Here is a 21,154-nt window from a genome sequence, read left to right as displayed (position 1 = left end):
TACCCATGCTCACTCCCAGATGCATTGTAGTCATACCCTTAGATGCCGCTTTCTCTATTTTTTGCCCTCTTTCCCGGCATGTATTACTGACCAGCCCACAAGTGGGATCAGGGCTGTGCTGGGCCTGTAGCCCCTTTAAAAGATACAACACAACCAGTTACACACAGTGGTCCTTTTTACCCAGTAGGACCCAGGTGCTCATCTTTTTTGTTATTGCTGCCCCATACTGATCTTTGGAATTGGTCCCTGAATAAGGATGCCTTGCGTTGTCTTCAAAACATCAGGAAAATATTGAGGTAGGCTTGTCCTTGGTTGTGGTGTAGACATACCCTTTGTGTGTTCTGCAAATCATTGGTCATGGTCCATGAGCAAAAATCTATTAGGTGAGATACAGGTGGCCAGATCAACAGAAGTTGTGCCAAATTTGTGCCAAAATTGTTCTGTCTGTCTTATATTCTATCTTCTCTGTTTCCTCAAGGAATGCGTGCAATAGTAGGTGTGGGATTTTTTTTTCTTTTTCCAGTTCTCTGGATCTTGCTAGTTTTATTGCTCTTTCTTTGCATTAAAAGAGTTTTTTAAAAGCTCACATCTTGATTCCTTTTAAAGAGAATGCTGAGCTCAAGCTATTGTGCTTAACATTGTATTTGTTATATTTTTCAAAAGGTTCAAAATATTTAGTAGTTAGGTGACTGGGAAAAGAGGAGAGGTATTGCAATTTTTAACTTGAGTCAGGGTGTGAATGAACTGTAGCTGTGATTTCATGTAATCCCAAAAGAGCAAGCATTGGACCCAGGTTCTATTACTTTATAGGCCTGACAGCTTACCACTGCAGAAACATTTTCCATCACCTGCTCTACAGATTTTATGTTGGAATTAAGACAGTGAAAACACTAAAACTTTCCACTGTGAACAATTAGGGACATAACATCAGTTTTTATACAAGAAAAATGTGTTCCTGCTTTTATTTTGCTAACAGATGAGTGACAAGCATAATTGGACTCTTTAAATATAAATGTAGCTTTGCATTGCTACTTTGATTTAAAGAAAGGAATACAGCAAAAACTGTTTAAATAAAAGAATAAGGCACAGAATGTAGAAAAGAAATAAATGATTAAATTACAGTCGTCCTCTGACTCGTTGCTGTCTCTTTTTATTTCAAGGTATTTTTTTGGCCAATTTTAAATTTATAGCACATGTAAGGAATATGACGTTTGGGGAATCTGACTAAACAGCCTTTGGAAAATATACCATATGCTTTGATTTGTGGATGTTTTATAGCTGTGTAAAAATAAACACAATAATTTTGGCTTCACATTTTAGGCATTTTCAAACTGCCTTTCTTTTTAGTTTAAAAAAATAACAAACCTTCTCAACCTCTTAACATAGGCCTTGTTTCTGCAATCATATCCACGTGGGCGAACCTTTTCAGAATTCCATTAAAGTCACTTGGGCTTGGAATATGTCCATTCTTGTGAATTCAATTGTAGGATAGGGGCCAAATTGTGATAGAAACACAGGAAAAAGTGAATAGTTGTGAGAAACAAAGGAGCTCAAACTGATCTTTGAGAATAAAACATAAGAACATAAAACATAAGAACATAAGAAAGGCCATACCGGGTCAGACCAAAGGTCCATCTAGCCCAGTATCCTGTCTACCGACAGTATCCAATGCCAGGTGCCCCAGAGGGAGTGAACCTAACAGGCAATGATCACGTGATCTCTCTCCTGCCATCCATCTCCACCCTCTGACAGACAGAGGCTAGGGACCGTTCCTTACCCGTCCTGGCTAATAGCCATTAATGGACTTAACCACCATGAATTTATCCAGTTCTGTTTTAAACTCTGTTATAGTCCTAGCCTTCACAACCTCCTCAGGTAAGGAGTTCCACAAGTTGACTGTGCGCTGCATGAAGAAGAACTTCCTTTTATTTGTTTTAAAGCTGCTGCCCATTGATTTTATTTGATGACCCCTAGTTCTTGTATTATGGGAATAAGTAAATAACTTTTCATCCACTTTCTCCACATCACTCATATTTTTATATACCTCTATCATATCTCCCCTTAGTCTTCTCTTTTCCAAGCTGAAGAGTCCTAGCCTCTTTAATCTCTCCTCATATGGGACCCGTTCCAAACCCTTAATCATTTTAGTTGCCCTTTTCTGAACCATTCTAGTGCCAATATATCTTTTTTGAGATGAGGAGACCACATCTGTACGCAGTATTCAAGATGAGTATATAAATCCATCGATTTATATAAGGACAATAATATATTCTCAGTCTTATTCTCTATCCCCTTTTTAATGATTCCTAACATCCTGTTTGCTTTTTTGACCGCCTCTGCACACTGCGTGGACGTTTTCAGAGAACTATCCACGATGACTCCAAGATCTTTTTCCTGACTTGTTGTAGCTAAATTAGCCCCCATCATATTGTATGTATACTTGGGGTTATTTTTTCCAATGTGCATTACTTTACATTTATCCACATTAAATTTCAGTTGCCATTTTGTTGCCCAATCACTTAGTTTTGTGAGATCTTTTTGAAATTCTTCACTGTCTGCTTTGGTCTTAACTATCTTTAGCAGTTTTGTATCATCTGCAAACTTTGCCACCTCACTGTTTACCCCTTTCTCCAGATCATTTATGAATAAGTTGAATAGGATCCGTCCGAAGACTGACCCTTGGGGAACACCACTAGTTACCCCTCTCCATTCTGAGAATTTACCATTAATTCCTACCCTTTGTTCCCTGTCTTTTAACCAGTTCTCAATCCATGAAAGGACCTTCCCTTTTATCCCATGGCAGCTTAATTTACATAAGAGCCTTTGGTGAGGGACCTTGTCAAAGGCTTTCTGGAAATCTAAGTACACTATGTCCACTGGATCTCCCTTGTCCACATGTTTGTTGACCCCTTCAAAGAATTCTAATAGAATAGTAAGACACAATTTCCCTTTACAGAAACCATGTTGACTATTGCTCAACAGTTTGTTTTTCTATGTGTTGGACAATTTTATTCTTAACTATTGTTTCGACTAATTTGCCTGGTACAGACGTTAGACTTACCGGTCTGTAATTGCCAGGATCACCTCTAGAGCCCTTTTTAAATAGTGGCATTACATTAGCTAACTTCCAGTCATTGGGTACAGAAGCCGATTTAAAGGATAGGTTACAAACCTTAGTTAACAGTTCTGCAACTTCACATTTGAGTTCTTTCAGAACTCTTGGGTGAATGCCATCTGGTCCCGGTGACTTGTTAATGTTAAATTTATCAATTAATTCCAAAACCTCCTCTCGTGACACTTCAATCCATGACAGTTCCTCAGATTTGTCACCTACAAATGCCAGCTCAGGTTTGGGTATCTCCCTAACATCCTCAGCCGTGAAGACTGAAGCAAAGAATCCATTTAGTTTCTCCGCAATGACTTTATCATCTTTAAGCGCTCCTTTTGTATCTCGATCATCAAGGGGCCCCACTGGTTGTTTAGCAGGCTTCCTGCTTCTGATGTACTTAAAAAACATTTTGTTATTACCTTTGGAGTTTTTGGCTAGCCGTTCTTCAAACTCCTCTTTGGCTTTTTTTATTACATTCTTGCACTTAATTTGGCAGTGTTTATGCTCCTTTCTATTTGCCTCACTAGGATTTGACTTCCACTTTTTAAAGGAAGTCTTTTTATCTCTCACTGCTTCTTTTACATGGTTGTTAAGCCACGGTGGCTCTTTTTTAGTTCTTTTACTGTGTTTCTTAATTTGGGGTATACATTGAAGTTGGGCCTCTATTATGGTATCTTTAAAAAGCGCCCATGCAGCTTGCAGGGATTTCACTTTAGTCACTGTACCTTTTAACTTCTGTTTAACTAACCCCCTCATTTTTGTATAGTTCCCCCTTTTGAAATTAAATGCCACAGTGTTGGGCTGTTGAGATGTTCTTCCCACCACAGGGATGTTGAATGCTATTGTATTATGGTCACTATTTCCAAGCGGTCCTCTTGGACCAGCTCCTGCGCTCCACTCAGGACTAAATCTGAGTTGCTTCTCCCCTTGTGGGTTCCCGTACCAGCTGCTCCATGAAGCAGTCATTTAAAGTATCGAGAAATTTTATCTCTGCATTTCGTCCTGAAGTGAAATGTTCCCAGTCAATATGGGGATAATTGAAATCCCCCACTATTATTGAGTTCTTAATTTTGATAGCCTCTCTTATTTCCCTTAGTATTTCATCATCACTATCACCGTCCTGGTCAGGTGGTCGATAATAGATCCCTAATGTTATATTCTTATTAGAGCATGGAATTACTATCCATAGAGATTCTATGGAACTTGCGGATTTGCTTAAGATTTTTACTTCATTTGATTGTACATTTTCTTTCACATATAGTGCTACCCCCCCTCACCCCTGCACGACCTGTTCTGTCCTTCTGATATATTTTGTACCCCGGAATGATTGTGTCCTATTGATTGCTCTCAGTCCACCGGGTTTCTGTGATGCCTATTATATCAATATCCTCCTTTATCACAAGGCACTCTAGTTCACCAATCTTATTATTTAGACTTCTAGCATTTTTAAATCTTTAAAAATTTAAACCAGTTTTAAATCTTTAAGAGCATTTGTTTTTCTGTTGGGGAGGAGGAGAATGTGTTGTGTGAGACAGTTTATTTCCTGTGCTATCTAGTAATTTATTGCTTGAGACCCCTTGTAATTCATATGAATGGTATTAAGAGTTATAAACAGAACTGATGTTCTTATGCAGCTTTAGATCAAATTATAAATTGATCAAGTGAGTAGACAACATGGGAACAGCATAAAATGTAACAAATATCTAAAGCTTAGGAAACTATGTATTAATCAATTTACACCTCAGAGCACCTCAAGAAATAACTCCATACTTTAAAGTTGTAGTTTTAGCCTAGCTTGTTATCATGTTGAACACTATGGATGTGACTCACCACTGTGGTGGTACTTCTACACACTGGTGTAACTTTATTAAAATCAATAGAATTACACTGGCATGAAACTGGGGTAACCCATGGTGAATTGGGGTCCATTTGTCCTGACCCATACATGCTGTAAAACTGTCCAGTGGTGATTCAGCTGTATTAGTTACAGACACTCCTTGCCACAGTTGATATTTTCATAATCTAGACCAGACTAGAGAGGATACAGGCATTTTGTACTAGAATTTACTTGTTCCTATAGGACTATTTGTTTGTTTGTTTTAAAGGTTCTGAAAACCACACACATGTCCCTATGTTTTGAGTATGGCATATCTACTTTAACAGCTGCAAAGTAATTCTAAATTGTCTGAAATCAGATATATTAGGCGCCACACCCACCCACACAGTAAAAAGCCTTGAAGATAATACTGCCAGAAAACATGATTTTTTTCCCCAAAGGTCCGTCAAGAATGATGCATAGATTCTTCATAAAATAGATTATTGATTGTTGACTTTGGATATGTTTTCTTTTTATGATTTTTAGTCATTGAGTGCTTCCCAGCTTTTGGGATGAATGAAGTTAACTCTTTCATTGATCTTTTATTCAGCTGCCTGCTTTGCTGTGGTACAACTAAGTGCTGACTTTCATAAGAATGACAGCACTTAAAAAGATTCATGGTATAATCGTTGAGTGCTTGCACACTCAGGTGCGTGTGCACCCAGAATGCTGGAGCTGAAGAGTTTTCTGCAGCAGTACCCTCAGGGCAGCACAGACACCCTGCACATCTTCTTGATCCCTCCCGAGGTTGTGTAAGGGCAGAACCACCCCAACCCCACTCAGTTCCTTGTCACTGTCTATGGCCTGACTTGGAGCTCCCCGTCTAGTTTCCCTCATGATTTCTCTTCTGTGTAGTCACAGATTTTAGCTCGCTACCTTAGCTGTGATTAGTTAACTAGCACTTTGTGATATTGCACCCCATAATGCTTTATAGAAATATGCTTATGAGTGTAAATATGACATAACTGGCATATGTTTTATGCTAGATATGCCATGTAACATATCTCTGCAAAGGTTATGATCTACTGGATATATTCATCCTATTTGTATGCATATATCATTTTTGTATTCGAAGTTATGAATATTGGCTATGTACTTGTTTGATTTTAAGTAGCCTCAGTGAAGCAATTGGTCAGCTTCTTGAGAAAAGAATATTCTCAGTAAGTGCCGAATCAAGAAACACTTATTCTAACAGTGAACTTTGAGAGACGCCAATCCACATCTGAGCTTTCCTGGGAATTTGGCATCGGCCTATAAGGAACTGAGTCATGCATGGACATGTGACTTGCCCATGTGACTCCAAAACTTCATCTTGGAGCTGGATTCTGCATAGGATAGGGGAAGACGTTTCCACCCACAAGAGAGAGACTATATAAGCCCCTGGGGAAAACCCTCCATTTTGTCTTCAGCTGGCACAAAAGATAGCCTCTCCACCCCAAGGAGATGCCTGAAAGAAACTGGAATAAAGGACAGTAATTACAGGTTTGTGAGTGATTTCTGGACCCAGACTAGGAGGAAGTCTAGTCTGTAAAAGTGGCTTATTGTAACATCTCTGGGGGTGAGATTTACCTGCATTTAGTTTTTTACTGTATTAGGCTTAGACTTGCATGTTTTATTTTATTTTGCTTGGTAATTCACTTTGTTCTATCTGTTATTACTTGGAATCACTTAAATCCTACTTTTCGTGTTTAATAAACTCACTTTTTACTTATTAATTAACCCTGAATAAGTATTAATACCTGGGGGAGAGGGGCAAATAGCTGTTCATATTTCTCTATCGGTGTTATAGAGGGCAAACAATTTGAGTTTACCCTGTTTAAGCTTTATACAGGGTAAAACAGATTTATTTGGGGTTTGGATCCCATTGGGAGCTGGGTATCAGAGTGCTGGAGACAGGAGTACTTCTTAAGCTGTTTTCAGTTAAGCCTGCAGCTTGTGGTGGATGTGGTTCAGACTTGGATCTGTGTTTGCAGCAGGCAAGCTCAAACAATGCAAGGTACTGAAGTCCCAAGCTGGCAGGGAAAATGGGCTCAGAGGTAGTCTAGGCACATCAGGTGGCAGTCCCAAAGGGGTTTCTGTAATCCAATCCATCACACACTTAAAAAAAAAGAAATCTACCTACCAGATACTATTTTATTTTAAGTTATTTTATTATTTTTCATTGCTAGACACAGATGGCATGCAGTGCTTGTCAGATTTTAAGCACTGCCCACTGTGTAGGGTCTCTCTTCTAATAGTGACCCGCACACAAGCTGCCTTTTTTGCCTCAGTGAAGGACCTATTAAGGAGAGGTGCAGATTTCCACCATTAACCACCGCCTCAGATCATTAGGGTGGCTGCTATTGTTTCTGATGGACTCCTAAGCTCAGACTCTTCTCCATGGAGAAAGAGGGGTTGATTTTTCTTTTTGAGGCCTCCCTAAAAGAGGACCCATAAGACAGACCAGAACATCACTGGGACACTTCAGGTATTTAGGGTAGAACTGGTCTGTCAACCTGTCTTCCCCCCAGTACACGGGTAGGAAATATGGCACTGTGTCATCATCTGCAGCACCATTTGCAGGACTGCCATTGAGTCCAGTTCTCACTAGCATGGTTTCAATACATTAATGGTACTAACAACCCCACAAGTGTATTAGACAGCAAAGGATTCGCTTTGCCTCTCCATCCCAGACTTCCCTGTGGTGCAGAAGTCCATTGCACTAGTGGTGTCTCCTGCTATTCCAGGCCAGTCAGGCTCCTCACTTCTGATGTAGAGACTGTTAGCAGCAACAGCTAAGAAATATGACGAAGACTTGGTCCTGTTTCTATCTCTGATGCCAGCACATGCCAAGTTGGCTCTGGTAAGGTCTTCAGTCTCAATTGCACTCCCTGTCTTGGTGCTTGTGGCCTTAGTGCCGGAACTTTTGTCAGAGTGGGTACCAACCACAGCTTGAATTTGGGACCAACTACACGGTCTTTCCCAGCACTGACACCATATGATTCCATACTCTCAACATCTCAGGATGCTTTTGCAGTACTGACTACCATACTTGCTTTGGTACTAATGTTGGCCTCTTCACAATGAGCTACAGATGAGTCAGGCTGCCTTGTGGCTTCATCGGGCCACCCCTGATGCCCTCTGACTACTCAGATGGCTCCTTGCATACTGGTTTGGAGTCCTCCAGTACTTTGCAAAGTACTGCAAAGGGAAGGGTGGCTAGCACATCCGTCGACCCATGCCACTTCCCGTAGCCCCCATTGGCCTGGAGCAGCGAACCGCAGCCAGTGGGAGCCGCAATTGGCCAAACCTGCAACACGGCAGGTAAACAAACCAGCCCGGCCCACCAGGGGCTTTCCCTGAACAAGCGGTGGACCGGCTTTGAGAAACAAAGGTCTAGCAAATCTTCTAGGCTGCTGCCTGAAGAAGAGCCAGTACCAGAAGTAGAACCAACCAGGCAGCAGAGACAGATTGTTGTGGCCCAGTACCTACAGGCTGTCCATGCCTTTATGCTCTTGCTTAGTGACCTTTTTGGAAATCCTGGGGTGTCTCCCGCCTCCTGCCACCCATCGCCAGGTCTTGATCCTGGTTGAGAGGAAGGTTACCAAAGTGTTGGGCAAAGCAGCTTCTAGAGCCACCTACTATCATGACCAGTATGTGAGTGGTCATTCCATGAGATGGGAGTCAGGCTGAGTCAGGCTCTAGGAGGTCAGATTCTGCAATGGGCTAGTGGGCAAACCGATAGTCAGGCCAAGCAGGGAGCTGTCTGAGGCCACCACTCCGGTCTTGCTTGGTGGTACTTCCTGTTAAGCCCAGCCTCACAAGGCCCTTCCACAGGAACCAAGCTTAAGTCTCTTGTGGCAATACAGCAGTATCAGTATCCCTTAACCCCCATGGTTCTAGCCCTGTAAGTTTTTAACACCTATGTTCAAAGCATGCAGAGATACTGCTTTCCTACAGCAGCCAGTGCTGCAGGAGGAACTATTACTGAAAGAGCTGGGCCTACTACAGGAAGAGTTATTGGCTCTCCTTGGATTCTGGATTTCTCTTCCGCTAATTCAACAGGATTTTAAGTCTTATCAGGACCTGCTGAAAAGAATGGCTGTGGCTTTAGGTGTACAAACTGAAGTTGTACAAGAAAACACTGTCAAATGTCTGGATATTTTCCCGGCAGCTGCTCTGGGTGGCTAGCACTCCCAATTAATGAAGCTCTTCTGTAACTTCTGTGGCACTCGGTTCCCAACACTCTGTGCCCATTGCATGGCTGTGGACTGGTTAGTCAAGAAGAGAGAAACTGCTCAGTGGCAGTTCAGCGGTGCTGCTTAATAGTAGCAAGCAAGCCACCAGACCAACTTATTTGGTAAAATCGAAGCATTTTTTTTCAATCTGGTCCACTCTCCAGGGTTTACTGCCAGCAGAAACTAAAATTCAGGACATTTTAGATTTCCTGTTACATCTTTGATCCTCAGGTCTTTCTCTAAGCTCCCTGAAAGTCCAATTAGTTGCAATCTCAGCTATCCATCCTCCTATTCAGGGGAAATAATTTTTCCCCTCCTCATCCCATAATCTCTAGACTTCTAAAAGGGATTGTTTAGCTTTGTCTGCCCGCTAAAGATATGGTACCCCTTTGGAACCATAACATTTTATTAGCTGCTTTGATGGATCCTTCATTTGAGCCTAGTCACGTGTTCTTGGCCTTGTCTGTGTCAGAATACATCCTTTCTTATTGCCATCACATCAGAAGAGTGGGTGAGTTTCAGGCTCTGATGGCAGGACGTCCATATACACTATTTTTCAAAGATAAAGTAGCTTGGAGACCACATCCTAAATTTTTAACTAAAATACTATCTGCCTTTCATTGGACTTATCTGATTTGTATGTTCCCTGTCTCCCCCCAATCCCCAGCCACATTCACATAAGAATGAAGAGCAGCTGCATACTTTGGAGATAAGGCAAGCATTGGCCTTCTATCTGGATATTACCAAGCCTGGCTGTCTCCTGGGCTCTCTGTTTTCTATGCAGACAGAATGCAAGGTCAAGCAGTTTCAGCACAGGCATTTTCCAGATGGGTTGCTTCTGGTATCATGACAGCATATGGGGTAGAGAACACTCCTCTTCAGCCCAGTCAACAAGAGCTCAAGCCACTCCGGTAACTTTTCTAAGGGACATCCTCATACTGGACAATTGTAGGGATGCTACCTCATTCCTCTGTGCATGCCTTCACATATTACATCATCAGGACTGCTTCAAGATCTGATGCAAACTTCGGAGGGAGACTCCAAGCTCCACCTTCTAATGATACTGCTTGTGAGTAACCTCAATTGTATATGCACGTGCTACTAAAAGAAGAAAGAACTGTTACTTACATAGGCACTGACTTCCTCTCTACCTAGAGGGTAAGACACAGGAGCTGAAATTTAACAGAATTTTCTTGGTTGGTTAGCTGTTAACCAGAATATTAATGGTTAATATATGTTGTGTCACTGCCAACCTTTACTCCATAAATCAAGAATTTCTCTCTACCCAGATAATGATGTTGTACATTGCTTATCAATGCTAGAAAAAATAAACAAGTCAAGTTTTATATCATTTAGATAGGGAATAGATCCAAATTCCTGGTAGTGTTTGCCAAATGCTGTGTGTTCTCTAGTTTTTTTCCCCTTTCATATAGATTAAACAATTAGATGTTTCTGTCTCATGCTATTTCTCACCCTACTGATGTTATGAGGAAAATGTATTTGTGCTCTGTGTATGTAACTTAAAATCAATCAACTAGAGAAAATTCAGTAGGGGGTTAAGTGTAGTCTGTAGAATACATCTACTGGTGTACACATCCATTAAACAGCTGAAGCTATCAGCAGGGGAAAGGTAGCGGTCCGTGGAAGATGTTCACTCATCTCTCCATCCATAAAAGAGAGGAAATAAGAATGCAAAGGGAAGGAGGGACCCCATGACTTGAGGACAGAAGCACTCTTCCACAATCCACTGAAGGGTCAGTTTGGAGGTTTTTCATTGCCATCTAAAAGGGTGTGAGTTTCTGAGTCTACTATAGCCCTGGGATGTGTATGTGGTCCCCTTTTCTTGAACAACTTGCTATAGCCAATCTTGGAGCATGAGCAGGGATTTGGGGGTTTGGTTGTTTCCAGCTTGTGTACCAGGTTGACCTGTCATCTCAACCTGCTGTCCCATTTGTCTGGATGCATGTATTCACTGGTCCTTATGCACCTCAGAAGACCACATAACTAAGTGGGCTGAATAGGAATGGAATAGAGATAGTATAATTGTAAATTCATCAGGAAGACAGTAAGTGAAGGCCTTACTGTGATTATAATATCACTGGAGCAACTTCATTGAATCCCTCTCTTTCTTTTAGTGATCAGGATCCTCAGCTGTTATAAATCTGCATAGCTCCATGGAAGTTGATGGAGCAATGCTGATTTTCCACCAGATGAGAAGGGAAATACAGTGAAATTGCACCAGTGATTATTTGGTTTCATATACTGTAATATAAACAAAATGCTTACCCTCTTTAAGTTCTCATTTTGTGAAAAATGGCAAATCTTAATTGTAATAATATTGACCAAAATAATCATCACCGAGTATTACCGTGACTGAAAAAGATTAGAGTTTTTACCTGATTTTTTTTATTTGTATTTTCTGAGCATTAAGTTGTAGTTTTGTTTACAGACTAAGCTCTTAGGGGCAAAAACTGATTCTGTTTGGTGCTTAGCATAATGGGTCACTGATCTCTAGGAGCAGCCGGGCAGGAGAGGAAGTCACTGTGTTTGTGTGGATTTTTCACACAACAAGGAAGAGAAACATTTTTAGAAAAGTCAACAGAGAACTACAAAAATTGTCAGGAGACTTGGGAGTAGATGTAATGCCTGAAAGCACCCTTTAATTCTTTATTTTTTCTAATTGACTAGAGTTCAAATTGATGGGGTCCTTTTAAATGTTTACATACTGGGTCAGACCAAAGGTCCATCTAGCCCAGTATCCTGTCTTCCAACAGTGCCCAATGCCAGGTGCTCCAGAGGGAATGAGCAGCACAGGTAATCATCAAGTGATCAATCCCCTGTCACCCATTCCCAACTTCTGGCAAACAGAGGCTAGGTACACCAACCCTGCCCATCCTGGATAATAGCCATTGATGGACCTATCCTTCATGAACTTATCTAGTTTTTTTTTTAAACCCTGTTATAGTCTTGGCCTTCACAACATCCTCTGGCAAAGAATTCCACAGGTTGACAGTGTGTTGTGTGAAGAAATACTTCCTTTTGTTTCTTTTAAACTTGCTGCCTATTAATTCATTTGGTAACACCTAGTTCTTGTGTTTAAAGGAACAGATGATGCAGGAGGAAGAAAGCAGACAAAGTTTAACATGTGTTACAGTCAAGGTCTCTTTCCCCAGCCACAACTCAGAGTTGAGAGGCAACAGTAAATCCCATGTGTAACATTTAGCATTCCCTTGTTACTCCGCCTTCTGCTGGTTGACCCACAGCTGCTCTTTCATGTTTGCTGAGACGCAGCCTCTTGTTTTTAGTGATGTTCTGTCAATGGCAGCAACCATGTGGCGTTATCATACATAAAGCAACAATTGCAAAATTACTACAGACAGGCACATTAAAACCATTCATTTAATCTTCTTGACATGTACATTTGAAAGCTATTATGCTCTCAAGCAAAACCTAATATAGTGGTTCCTGGGTATGTAGAGACTTATAACTCATTATCTTTAAGAGTCCTATGTGTTCTGTATAAGAGGAGTTTGAGTACTAATATTAACAATTCACGGTTACAAAAGTTTTTTTACTGTCATCCTTATTGTAGTCTCTGCCTAATAAACAGAACCTGGGTGCCATCTGTCCTATTTTTCACGCATAGTAACTCATTTACATCTTTCTCGTCCTCTAACATATTGCTCTCAAAACAATAGGAACAAGAGATCTAACTTCACCCAACATACTTTCCATAGACTAAAAGATCTCCTATATTTGGGGAGGAGGGGAAACCCTAAGAAAACAGTCTTTATCCCACCATTTTAGTGGCAGATTAATATTTTCAGGAATTACTGATCAGAAATTGAGATCACTCAGCAGGGCTGGTCACAATTTTTCTGCCAAAACTCGTTTTTGAAAAAAAAAATCACTTTTCAAGTTAATAAAATTTCCCATGAACAGTGTTTCTTGTCTGCCTAGAATTTTAACTTTTAATCAAAAAAAAAAAAAAAGGAAGGCCCCAAAACTGAAACACTTTGGCAGAAAATAAAATTGATTTAGAGATTCTGCTGCAGTGCTTCATGGGAATTTGATACGTAGCTGGGGAGCCCAGCCCATACATCTTCCATAATGGGAGGGAATTCCAGGATGCGTCATGGTGGTTTTATCAAGCTACTCATCTAACCACTTAGGTTGATCTTTTTGTGCTACAGTGTGGTCTAAGCATTGTCTTTGAGTAGTTTTATTTGCCTCTGAGTACCATCTGATAGCTTGTCATAATAGATTAAATAAATACCAACCAGTCCCTAACTAAAGAAATTATTTATAACAGAAGAAACAGTTCAAACTATATGCTTCTCATACCAATACCCAATTACAAAGTGACTACAAATTTCTAGCAGACTAAAAGTTACTTACATGTCTTGAAAGTTTACAAATGCATAACTCTGAAACTTCTTTGGAAGAATTATTGTAAGTTTATTGTATTAAGTCATTTTCCCATGATGTGGGAGCCTTGAATATCTTTTACTCATTCCATTTATTGTAATTTTGAAAATTAATAATTTAGGCTTCAGGTTCTTCACAATCTTCTCTACATACACCCACAACTTGCTATTTTCCCAGTAGTTGAAGTTAGAAAACCTGGCTCTCCTTTGGTTATGTCTGAACTGGGTCAAGTTCAGGGCATTCTTGGTTCAGGAATTCTATCTATGGAACTCCCTTCCTTTTGAAAATTAGCAGGTATGCATATTTGCCAGACAACTGGCCCGACAACAGAGATAATACAATTGACTGCAACCACATTTACTAGTTGCTCATCAGAATGGACTTGGAACCTTTCCTGGTCATTTAGTAAATGTTTTCCAGCAACTGAAAGTGACATTCATTGTAAATCAGATAATTGCTCAAACTCAGAAGTCTACCTAGTGAGTGAGTCAAGGGTAATTAAATCATTCAGGGAAAATGATTGGTCAAAGATTTTATGATCTACAAATCCAGCAAAGTAACTGTTGAAATCAGATTAAATGTTAGTTAAGGTGTCACAGAGAATTCCACTTAATTACTGTAAACCACACAGAATATTTTGTTACAGGTTCTATCCCTAATCAGGGCTGGATGCATCCCTGCATTATGGCACTTTTTTACCACATTGGCAATACTCACCACAGAATATCCCCAGGGTAAGATTTCCACCATTACCCCTTCCACTGGCATAGAGCTGTGGCTGGAATACATTGTGTTCTGGCTAGTCACTGATCCCTGTGGCCCTGAGGAGTTCTGACACCAGGTGCTCGGCAGATCGCTAGTGAGCCCCAGGAATCAATAGAAGAACTGCAGATTGCGTCCACAGTGTTTTAGGATCCATGTGGGTATTCTAACAATACAATTTTCTGTTCTGGCTTCTTATGTTTGTGTGTGTGTGTGTGTGTGTGTCTTTTCCAAGCCAGAGATGTTGTTGATACCATGGATGGGCAATGCTGTCTAGTAGGTTGATGACTCTAATCTCAGCTTTGCCATTGCCTGGTTTTGACCTTGGGAAAGACATACTTACAGCAACATTTTTCAAAAATGGCCTGTAGTTTTGAGTGGCCAAATCCAATTCAAATCTATGGAAACTGCAAGTGCTCAGCATTTCTGGTAAACCAGGCTGAGTTATTTTAAGTTGGATACTCAAAGTTACAGATCATTTTCAAAAATCTGCACCTTAAACACTCTCCAGGGCCAGAATAAGACCATTAGAGGCCCTAAGCACTGAAAAGATTATGGTGCCCCCCCATATGTAATTCAAAATAAAAACAATACTATACCGTAAAATAAAATTTTATTTTTTGAAATGACACAAAACTTACATGTATGCTAAAATTAAAAGAGCTTCTTTCTACATTTTCTGATTGCGAAATTCTGGATAAGTTCATCGAAGATGACTTGACAAAGCATGTCCGCTTCCATACACAATAGGGAAAGTGAATCAAGTCTGTCTTGACACGTTGTTCTCTGAGGGTTTTTTATTCTTTTCAGCTGAGAAAAAGAGCGTTCTGCAGAGCAGATTGTAATCATCAATGTTAGAAAAATACGTAGTACGATCTCTACATTTGGAAATACACATTGTATTCCATCTTTCAATATTGTGTCATGAAGATCAATGTGACTGAATTTCATTTTTCCTGTTTCATTAAACTTTGTGCGCATATAACAGTGGAACTGCCATACTTCTCCATAGAGATTCATGTTCAAGTCAACAGGGTATGATTCAACTAGCTTTTGGGAACCTTGTGAATATTGTTCGTCAGATAAGTCCATATCATTTAGAAAAGAAAATATACTTGATACTTCTTTGTATATTTCACCTCTCCTCTTCATATGAGCTTCAAGTGTTTCAATTATAGCCTAGTAAGTAGATACGTGAAATTTGTCTCTAGGATTCAATGCTGTTTCTGTTGCACTGCTATCATTTGCTTGTTTTTTCCTGATTCACTTGAGGGACTGGTCTTCTTTGTAGTTAGTGTCAGGCAAGCTATCTTTTGATATGTCTTCAAATCTTTCGAAATCATTCCTCAAAGTATGTAAGTGGTCTGCTGATGATTGTCAGATGTCTGCACGTTTTCAAATCCAATTATTTTTCTTGGAGAGCTTGACTTGTGTGGTAAAAGTGTTATAAAATTTCATTCCACATGGTCAACATGAATATAAACTCTAGTCCTTGCATCTTGTTTGCAGTGTTTTCTGCCTCTCATATAATTTCTTCCTTTTGTGATTGGTCTTCAGCTATACTTTCTAATGCATCCACAATCTTTGAGTAGGACTCAGGAATTGCACTTGCTGCCACTGCATGTGCCTCCCAGCGAGTATTAGAAAGAGATTTCAACACATGATCATTGCCCAAATATGTTTAAGAACTGTCCATCCGTGTGTTGAGGCAGAGAAAAATGTATAAAGTAACTGGACTGTTGAGAAAAACCTTACTGCCACCGGACAACAATCAATAGCACTGCGGCCAACAAGATTGAGTGTGTGTGCAGCACATGGTATGAATATGGCATATTTGTTCTGTTCTAAAAGCTTCTTCTGCATCCCTTGATAATGCCATGACACGTTGGCAGCGTTGTCATAAGACTGACCTCTGCACTTCGAGAAATCTATTTTGCAAACTTGGCACAGATAATGCAGTACTTGATTTGCCATTTCTTCACCAGTGTGGCTTTTCAAATTGAGGAATGTTCTAAATCATTCAACTGATTTTCCAATTGTGGGAGAGACATATCTTAGTACAATACTCAATTGATCAATATGTGAAAGATCAGGTGTAGAGTCAACAGATATACTGAAGTACCCAGCAGTATTTATTTCATCCACAGTAGCTGAACGAACTTTGTCACTCAATAGAGCAATGAGTTCATCACATATTGTCTTGGATAAGTATGATGGGTTACCTTTGCCAGCATTCCCATATTTTGAGATATGGCCTGCTAAAAATGGGTCAAACTGAGCCACAAGCTCCAACAATCCCAAGAAATTTCCATTCTGCAATGATCCAAATGTGTCATTTGGTCCCCGGAAAGGCAGACCACATTCAGCTATGTTTGAATAACAGCTATTACATGCTGCAAGACATGTTGCCAGTATTCACGCTCCCCTTTAATTTGTTCTTCCAATTTTTGTGTCAATCCAAAGCCCTGTCTTCGATTTAAATATGTCAACATTGAATCTCTGTGAGTAGTGCTATTTTCATGTGTTCAATTAAAACAGTATTCCGCCAGTCACTAAATCCATTGGCAGAAAAACGGTATGTTGAAGGTTTACATGCAAAAAGTTTGCAAACAAAACAGTACACAGACCCTGTTGATGGTGAATACAGTAGCCATTCTCGAGTGTATTTCTCACCATTCGCTTTCATGCCGAAAAATGTTTTTTGTGGACAATATCTTGTTTATTTGCCATTGGTAAAAGTCCGATTTGATTTGTCAAATGGCCCAGTGTGGTCATTTGGTTCACAATCTATCCAGTAAGCTACATCATCGGTACTGAAATCAACCCACATACCAGAATCTTTTCTCCTGTTATTTACAGTATGAGCAGGTTCAGTCTCTGACACATCCACACCTTCTAGAAGAATGTCTGTTTTACCACCAGGAGTAGGATGATCAGTTACAGTCTCAGATCGAAATAATGCGAGGAAATCAATGTTAGTAGGACATGCCCCTAGTTTAAGTGGGGATAAGTAATAAAAAGAGAACAGAAAAACAGGGGAAGAGTGTGTAGTGAAGTGTAAGGAAGTCTAACAAAGTTCTGATTTTTCCCATGATGACTACTTCAATTTTTTTGAAATATCAAATATCAATTTTTAAAAAAAAAAAAATCTTTTTTTTTTTTTGGTGTCCCTGCTTTGCTGGTGCCCTAAGCACATGCTTAGTCTGCCTATTGGGTAATCCAGCCCTAACACTCTCCCAAGTAACCCAATAGTAAAATGCAAGTAATGCTGCCTCAGAAGGGTGTTATGATACTTAATTAGCTATCAATTATACAGTGTGTTCTATAGACATAAGATGATAAAAGTGCTGTGCAATATTATCTTTATCTGGCTTCCCTACAACATAGCACTGCCATACATGCAAATAAGTGGCTTGTGCAGCAAAATAGGAGATGTAAAATCTTCAGTGATTTTGACTGACTATGTTAGTGGAGCTTCTGTAATTGTGATGGAAAGGAAAAGCAGCAAATATCTAGTGCCACAGAATCTTTAGGGCTAGCCCTGTCTTTATATTATTTGTCTGTTTGGAATATGTAGTAGTAGTAATACATGGTTTTGTTTTTTTTCTATGTAGCACTTTTCATCAGTAGATCTCAAAGTGCATTACAAAAAAGGTTGGTATCATCCCAATTTTTTCAGATGGGGAAACTGAGGCAAAGAGGTGTAGTTACTTGCAAATGTAGACCAGCTGGAAAGCAGGGAATATATTTTGTCTCCTGAGTCCCAGTCCAGTGTTCTATCTATTGGCCCACACTGTCTATCTGGCCAAGATTTGACTGCACATGTTCTATCCACACATCCATTATAGCAGAGGCTTTCAACTGGTACAAATATGGTACAACTTCATCAATATGATATTTTTCCTCAAAATTTTTTCTGCCCTATGAGATAAGACTGTGATATCACTCAAGGGGGTCACCATTGTAGCCCGTTTCACTAGGGTTTGATCCTATTGTCACAGTTCAGGGCAACTCCTCCATAATCCCTCAAGGGCACCCACTCTAGACTCTTGGCTCCTTAGCCCTCTCCTTCCTGTCCTGAGTTTTGCAGGCTGTGCAGTTCACTACCGACACAGTGATCTCCCCAGCAAGCCAGACCTGCCTCAAAGGCCAGCCTCTGTGTTTTGCTTTCTCTCTGAAGGCTATAAACAGTGTAAGTGCCCACAGTTGTAAGTTACGACACAACCCTTTCTAAGCAAGCACACATTTATTCTTAAGGTGAAAGCATCACAGAAAAAACCTTAAAAAAAAAAAAAAAAAAAAAGAGTACCTACATACATACTAAAAAGCTTACCAGAGGTACCCAGCTCCAACTTTGGGCTTTGAGAGGTATTAGCCCTTCAAAACCTACAAGATCATAACTGTCTCAGATTGAGAACCAGAACAACCATGAATTCTTCATTCTTTCCTTTTATAGAGCTTGGGCCTTTGATTTTGACCTCTGATAATAGGTGATCTGCAGACAACTCCTTTGGGTGTAAGTATAAAAAGCTGGATTTTGGTATAACCAAAGGTGGGAAATAGGTATCTACCTCCCTCTAAAGCAATAGTTCTCAACCTATTTACCTTTGTGGGCTGCATCCAATACTACCTGTATGGCCCTGAGGATGTCACATGGGTCGCAGCATTATACTGATTGGGTCGCAAGTGGCCCACAAGCCACAGATTGAGAACCACTGCTCTAGAGATTCCCAGACAAACCACTTAACACTGTTTGTTCCAAAAATCCATTCTTGTCTGGCACATTTTTCAATATAGTCCTTTGAAGTTCATAACACTTCCTAAAGTTCATATCACCTCTCCCTTCTGGAGAGGTTACATATAATCCTGGCCTACGATACATAACCTTTGCATTTAGTACAATGGACTCCGAAGATACTTATTCCTCCTTACCTCAGTTTTTTAGGACTTAGAAATGTGTGAAAAAAACTACATTCTAATTGTTACCTTGATTCTCACGTTGTGCCTGCCCTACATTGTGTAACTGATAGGTTCAGTTCTATCTTGAATGGGGGAGGGGGTGTCTGAGCTCCAGATTGCCAGTGGGATCAGCTGAACTCGGGTGTAAGAAATATTGAGCATGGTGGAAGAACCAAGCAATTAAATTCATTTTATTTGTAGATTATAATGGGGTAATAGATGTGATCCCATTTCCCTTGGCAGTTGTCCTGATCTCATTTATCCTCTTGGAAACCATATTTCTGCTTCAATAAGCAAACGTACCCTTAACTTACTTACCCTTAACTATGTGAACATCAGCAAATGTCCAAATTTAGGTGGAAATATAAATCCTTCTGCAAAATATTCCTATTCTCTTAGTCAGCATTGTATAGGTATGCACAACATTGAGAATGGAAAGGAGGGTTGGTGATAGACCAAATGCATTTTTCAGGATTTTTTCCCCGAAAGAGTAGAATTACACTGAAGTCCAGATATTAAATGCCTTCGGGAACTTTTCCTATTGGTACTTATTATCTGGCTTGTAATTTTACCCTTTCTGCTGCTTCTGATGCTGAATGGTGTAACTTTAACTCCTAATTCTGTCTTATGATTTTTCTATACAGAAAAACCAACCACATGCTTTTGGTATAATAAAATGACTTTTAGTTTAAATTTGTCAAAACAAAACGCAAGAATGAAAATAAAGTCTCTATGAGAGAGAGAGCAGTGTGTGTCTCTCGATCAGCTACTGTTTTTGAAGACAGATAGATTTCTTATAATTTAAAGGGCAATCCCCAGTAATTGAAGGCACCACAGTTGCATATGCCATATACCCCTCCATTTCAAAACTAAGCATCTAAACCTTGTCAAATAAACTTAATATTAATGCATAAGAAAATCTATTTGATTGTCATATTTAATTTGACTTAACAATACAAAAATATACATCCAAAACTCTAGGTGCCCATGTGATTAATTAAAAATATAATTTTAATTTTAAAAGGCCCTGATTTTCAGACGTGCTGAGAACTCACAAATCAAGACTTGCAACTGAAATCTATGGAAGCTGCAGGTGATGCAGGTTCAACAGAACTGTAGAGACTGCTAGAAAGCCTAGTGATCTGTGACCTACCCTTCCACCATTTGTCCCCATTTTCACTTGTAACAATACTTGAAACTGTATTTCTTGAAGTGTGTTTAACAGGATTTAAAAGTATTTCATGATAAAATGATTTGATCATGGGGCAGCCAACCAATAGAAATGGAGCTAAGCTGAGTTAAAGCCATTAAAAAACAAATGAACAAATACCATATTGAAGTAGTTTTCTGATGAACTGGTGATGAATCACACGCCTAGCTTGCAGTGTAGATATAGTTATGTTGTAACAATGATCCAGAAACATTTAATAAATTGGAAATAATATTATGAATGTTCTGCAAAGTCAAATACCAATTAAAACTGGCTGGGAGCTTCTGACTGGTGATGAAAAAATGGCAGAAACTCCTGGTTCATATGCATAAAAATGAGAACAAAGCATTACGCTAAAATAACTTATTTGCTTTAATTTTTTCAAGATGAAATGTTGGTAAATAATTTGTTACTGGACTTTCATTTAGGTTGTGTTTAAAATTAATGTATTAACTTTAAAACTAGTCACCATAATATACAAATCACTGAAACAAGCTAGATGTTAGATTGTAGACGCGTCAATGCTTAACTACAGCATCCATTCTTTTGCTTATACACCTCTACCCCGATATAATGCTGTCCTCGGGAGCCAA

General features: G+C 39.7%; 1 protein-coding gene across 2 annotated transcripts in view; it reads left to right on the top strand.

The window, feature by feature from the left end:
* The window catches only part of CCDC102B (coiled-coil domain containing 102B), a 352,649-nt gene that overhangs the window by 26,118 nt on the left and 305,377 nt on the right, over positions 1-21,154 (top strand). The window contains exon 1 of one of the 2 annotated variants that reach the window (XM_034762547.1): positions 18,848-18,908. The exons of the other annotated variant lie outside the window; for it this stretch is intronic. The gene's annotated coding sequence lies outside the window, so the exon portion shown is untranslated. Of the gene's footprint in view, positions 1-18,847; positions 18,909-21,154 lie in introns of those variants that run through there. 2 annotated transcript variants of the gene reach the window in all.

Source organism: Trachemys scripta, chromosome 2, assembly GCF_013100865.1.
Source record: "Trachemys scripta elegans isolate TJP31775 chromosome 2, CAS_Tse_1.0, whole genome shotgun sequence".
NCBI classification, from domain to species: domain Eukaryota; kingdom Metazoa; phylum Chordata; order Testudines; family Emydidae; genus Trachemys; species Trachemys scripta.
This window is presented reverse-complemented; position numbering and strand designations above follow the sequence as displayed.